Raw genomic sequence first — 6,559 nt, forward strand, 5'->3', positions numbered from 1 at the left:
TATCTGATGCTGCAGATGCATGGATCCATCTCCTCTGCATAGCCTCTAGACAGGTGGGCCTCCTCTGACTGCTATCTGATGAGTTAACAATGGCTAGGAAAAGAGGTTGTTATAGGGGTCTATAGAGACGAAAATAAAGTTCTCACTTACATAACACATTCCTGAATATTCCGCTTGCTTTCATGAAGTAGTTCTTGCCTTGAAAGGGTATTTTTATGCAAATAGCGTGATCACCTGATAGTCATCATATGTAGTGTGTGGATATACAGATATTTGCATCCTGCTTTGACAAAGAGAACGCATTTGGATGGTGTTGTTAATGTTATCTCAGGAGTTTTACATTTATGTACGTTGTGTACTTTGATAAGCTGAACCTGTGCGGAATAAACAATCATTGATTTAAATGTGGGCAAATTGTATACAAACATATAATTGTTCTAACCGTCACCATCTGCCAGATGAAAATACACTTTTAATGTTGGGACGCATTCATGTGAGACGAGACACTACTAGGACTGTAATGAGTTTCACAGGGGATGCAATTTACTCTGCAAACCAGTATAATCATAGCCCAAAACCTGACTTCTTAAAAAACAGAAAGTTCTTTAAGCATAATTAGAATAGACTATTTAAGAAGAAATATTTTAATGAACATATCTCAGCTGAGACAAGTAGCAAATTAATCTAAAATGCCAAAAAGTGACTGATTTCTTTTTTTAGGTCAATCTTTCTGAACCCTGTGGAGAATTAATAATAACACTGTACATCTACCGTAACTGTGCTGGTAAGTAAAAACTGAAGACTTCTAACCGACCTAAACTTTTTTTTTGTTGTATTAGCTTTGTAATATAACATACAGCTTTAATGTCACTTTATATTGTCCTCTTAAAGATTTGTTTTAGTAAACTGGTTAATTCAGCTAAATGAATGAATGAATGAATGAATGAATAAATAAATAAATAAATAAATAAATAATTTATTTAGAAATTATGTCTACTTATTCAAATAAAATAAAATAAATAAAATAAATAAAAATGACTAAAATAAAATAAAAAGAATAATATAATATATAATACAAAAAATATTATAATACTGCACAGAATTTATGTCTACTTTTAAAATAAATGCATTAAAAAATGACTCACTGATTCAAGAATTAAAAATAAATACTAATGAAAATAAATAAATAAATAAATAAATAAATAAATAAATAAATGCAATGCAATGCCTACTGATTCCCTGCACAGAATTTAGGTTCACTTGTAAATACATAAATTAATAAAATAAAAAATAAATTAATTAATACATTTTTTTAAAAATGACTCACTGATTGAAGAGTTCCTGCACAGAATTGAGGTCTACTTATTGAAATAAATAATTTTGCAATATGACTCACTGATTAATGAGTCCCTGCAAAGATTTGAGGTCTACTTATAAATAAATTAATATTTTTTTTTATTCAGTGATTCATTACTATTTTGTTTATACATTAGAGTATGTTTACATGACAATGGTGTACTACAAAAATTTAAGTTTTTTTTCCTTTGTGTTTTTGAAAAGTTTCACAAATGTCAACATAGTCAAAATGATCCTCGTTCACATAGATCCACTTGAAAAAAACTAAAAACATATTATCCATGCCAGGCAAGCATCTAGTAATCAGTTTGTAAAGAAACTCATGCATGTGCATGGACATGTAATATGCATGTTTTCACAAATTTGTGTTTATAGTTTACACAAAAACAATAATGGTATCATTTTCAAATACTTTGCATTTTCAGGCCCCCAAAATGCCATAGACATGTAAACGAATGGCCAAAATGCATAAAAAGTGTTCTGTTTTTAGTTGAAAACTGTCATGTAAACGCCCCCACAGAGTGTATTTTAGCTCCATTTGAGAGTGTTCATTAGTTAAAAAACTTTCCTTGTGCCAGAAAATCTCCCTTTTTGAATTATATCATGTCATATTATATATACATATACATATACTGGATTTGTGGTTTAGAGTCACATAAATACACTCACATACATGCCTTAAGTAGCACAGGTATATTTGTAGCAATAGCCAGAAATACATTGTATGGGTCAAAATTATCGTTATGCCAAAAATCATTAGGATATCAAGTAAAGAGCATGTTCCATAAAAATATTTTGTAAGATTTCTTCCGCAAATATATAAAAACCTAATTTTTTATTAGTAATATGCATTGCTAAGAACTACATTTGGACAACTTTAAAGGCGATTTTCTCAATATTTAGATTTTTTTGCACCCTCTGATTTCAGATTTTCAAATAGTTGTATCTCGGCCAAATATGATATGTCTTATCCTAACAAACCTCAATGGAAAGCTTATTTATTCAGCTTTCATATGTTGTATACATTCATTTTGTAAAATTTCCAAAAATGTACCCTTTTGAGTAATTTTGTGGTAATATTAAACATACACAGTACACACATATGTGACCCTGGACTACAAAATCAGGCATAAGGTTAAATTTCTATTGATATATGGTTTGTTAGGATAGGACAATATTTGGCCGAGATACGCCTATTTGAAAATCTAGAATCTGAGGGTGCAAAAAAATCAAAATACTGAGAAAATCACCTTTAAAGTTCTCCAAATTAAGTTCTTAACAATGCATACTACTAATCAAAAATTACATTTTGATATATTTATAGTAGGAATTTCACAAAAAAAAAAAAACTTCATTTCCTAATGATTTTTGGCCTAAAAGAAAAATCAGTAATTTTGACATACTATGCATTTTTGGCTATTGCTACAAATATACCCCAGTGACTTAAGACTGGTTTTGTGGTCCAGGGTCACATATAGGTTATAAACATAAACTTCCATTTGGATGCGATTAATCGCAAATAATCGTTTGACACCCCTAGTATTTTCTAATAAGTAGCTATAAATTAGTCACAGCTTGTAGCATAGCCAGATATGTTTTCAAAATAGTGTAGCCTGTAGCTACAGTTTCGATCCTTCTTCCTCAACAGACATCTATAACGCTATTGTTTCACATTCACAAACCAATAGTAACGTGGCTGTAGGGTGTCAAACTTTTTTCACTCCCTCAAGATTCTGATGTTTAACAGACATTTGACACCAGAGTACTTGTCATTAATGTAAACAGCTGACGCCTGACATTTCTCAGGAATGTCTATCACATGACACACTAACACAATCAACAGTTCCCTTGTCTACCCCTAAAGAGCACCACTGTTTAGTAAAGCACCCCAGAAGAGTGGTCACAACCCACGAGTTAAGCTACGAAGAAGTGAAAAGAGTATGAAATAAAGCTAGCTCCAATTGATGTGTGATTTTCAGTAGCAGCCTCAATCTGGGACCCAACCAGTGAAATTCACTGAGAAACAAGTCAACGCTTCTGTTTCAGCTCACAGCCTCGCTTTTCACCAGAGCAGTGGAAACGTGGGAATGCTTTGCTCGGGCGTAATGATGTCATCACCTTGCTTTCAAAGGCCCCTGGCGTCTTGACATGGCAACATTTCACCTGTTGTCACTTCTACGTCCGCACTCCCAGCCTGCCTGAGTGTGCCATTGCATTCAGGGAAACATTTTCACTGTACAACTACCTCCTGAGTGTTTGTGTGCACTCCGTCCTGGGCTAATAAACATGGTCTGAGAGAGCCCTCGGGGGCGACGAGGCCGGGTAATGAGAGTATGTTTAGTCTGGGGAAGCTGGGACAAATTCTGAAGGATTGCATGGCCACGACTTAACCTCCTCTAATACATTCTAAAGTACAGGGAGACTGAGTTCTGCACACTTTCGCTTTTTCAAACGCTGCTTGGGAAATAGATGAAATCAGGCTCCAAGATGCTCTCGTGATTTTCCAAAGTAAGACGCATATTCGACGGAAGGCTGAAATGAAAATAGCCTATGCTGCCAAAGAGATCTCGGAGAGCAAAAAGCACAATAAATCAAAGCTTTTCTCGCCTCGTTGTGAAAGCGCATGTTTAGTGAAATGGTCTGCCGTGTCCGACAAGCACAAACTTGCTCTTTCATGTAAATAGAAAGAACATGATGAGCTCTGATGGAGTCAGGGTGTACGGTTAGTCACTCTCAGACATATCCTGCACTCTGAAGTTTCCGTTTATGATCTTTGCACCACAAGCCCAATTGTGACAGTTCAAAGACGCCTCGCAGAATACATGGCCCTTGGGCTCAGCAGTCTTATTGAGAGAACTCACCCTCTGTAATTAACAGCTTTACATAATCCAAAATTAAAGGTTGGATTTACTTAAAATATTATATGTTTTTCTTGATACAAGTATTCAGGTATTTTTAAACTGATCATCAGAACAACTTAGGATTTATTCTAATAAGTTAACTTGCACTGCTTCCTTTTGTCAAACTGTTCACTAAATATCTATATACGACTATATACGACAAATAGACTAACATATGCACTCATTCACCCAAAAAAAAAAAAAACAATTAAAAATGTATTTTTTCACCTCCAAACAATATTGTTTTCACAATAAACAACACTGTATTTTAGTTTCATAGCTTTGACAGGCCATAGCCCACAACGACCACAACGCGTATATAAGGAAAGATTGAAATTGAATGTAATTTTTCTGGAAGTGTTATTGCTGGGTGCTCTAGTGCTGTTTAATTAAAACATGCGGCATGAGAACCATGTTTAGTTTTTATGGAGACAAAAACATAAACTTGCACATTCCATACCACGTTTTACATGTAATCTGTAATTTACTGCAAAATATGAATTCTTTAAAATAGAAGTTTGAGGGCTATAAAAGTGTCTCCATTGCAATTTCATGATATTTTATGAGTGTTATCTAACTAGACGACTCGTTAGATGACTCTTGTATAAACAATAAAAGCATTAAGTGGAAAAGATGCAGAAAAACTGGCTGATCTGTAATATTTAAAGACATGGTTTATGCAAAAAAAGGCTGAAAATGCACACATTGTCTAAGATGTAGATGAGTTTGTTTGTTCATCAGAACTAATTTGAAGAAATTAGTGCAGTGAATGGGTGCCATCAGAATGAGAGTTCAAATAGCTGATTAAAACATCACAATAATCCACAAGCATCCATACATCTTCAGTATGTTAATGTCTTGTGAAATTAAAATTTGCATGTTTGTAAGAAACAAATCCGATATTAAGGAATTTTAATTTTAAACCTTCTCTCTTCTGGTCAAAATAGTGTCCATAATTCATAATATCACTTTCTCCACTGAAAAAAGTCCATTCCCTGTTGATCAAAATCCACCATATTTGCTTAGAACTGTTTTAGACTATTTTTGGCTTGTAATCAGTACTTGATCTAAGCATATTTCCCTCCTGATTTAGACAAGATGACTTTTTTATTATGAATAGAGGGTTAGTAAGTTTTCACCCAAATTTTTGGGTGAACTATTTCTTTAAATGAAAGAATAATTAGTCAAAGTCAGGAGAAAAAAAAAAAAACTTCCACTTCTACCTTTCCCACCTGGTACTCAGGCAATAATCTCATTATAACATGTCTGTTAACTGAAGAAGAAAAAACTATTTCTTTAAAAAGATATAGCTTCCTGCCCCAGTTCCTTTACTTTCGAATGGAAACACATGAGAAGGTTTTGTAGAGCAGGCATCTTTAAAAAAAAAAACAAAAAAAACAAGGGAAAAGGGATCAGCTTCAGCACTTTTGATCATTCTGAGAAGCAAGGACGGAAATTGTTTAAAAGTGAGCGTGTTTTCACAGTAAATCTGTTCAATGTGGCCATGGCTCTGTTTAATAGAGTAATGACCCAGGAGCTTTTAGTTGGTGCTGGCAGCTGTCTTCCTGGAAAAAAAGGGCAATAAACATCTGCACCAAAGAAATGTTTGAGTTTTCATTTGCTTATTATCTGGGTTTCTCTCAGAACTTTTTTTAAGCATGTGGGAATGTTCTTCTGATTGAGAGACACATGTCTTCAGGCCGTAGTTAGGTGATAATGTGTTTTTTTTTTGTGGCACTTTCCACGAATAGAGTTAAAAATTAGTGTCCCGTTACTTTTTAAAAGCAGGGTTCAAATCCCATGTGTTTTGCTGTGAGATATTTTATAGCTTATCTAACATAACTATTACATATGTTACATAAACTATACAATTAACCTAGCAAGTAGATTTGAACACATGAAACAAATGCATACAACATGGTGAAAAGAGCCAAATTTAACCCTGTTTCCAAAGTCATTGTAAAAATAAATTATTAAATAAACATTTCTTTCATTTATGGGTTTAGGAATAACTACAAACCAACATTTGGTCCCAAACTAGCTAGCCCATACTGAATTAATTTAGGTTAAATGTAAAACCCTGTTGCTTATTAGTATTAAACTTGCACTGCTAAAAATGTGTGTTACCTGAGAATATATTGCTGCTTCATTTTAGAAGATTACCTTTTCCTTTCTTTATTCTTTATAACCCAAGAATGTGGCGACACATACCATGGGGTTACACCCCCTACACTTTTAAAAATAAAACAGCTTTAAAAGGTTCTTTACAGTGATGCCATAGAAGAACCATTTTTGGTTCCACA

The sequence above is a fragment of the Garra rufa genome, chromosome 21 (assembly GCF_049309525.1).
Source record: "Garra rufa chromosome 21, GarRuf1.0, whole genome shotgun sequence".
In the NCBI taxonomy this organism is placed as follows: Eukaryota; Metazoa; Chordata; class Actinopteri; order Cypriniformes; family Cyprinidae; genus Garra; species Garra rufa.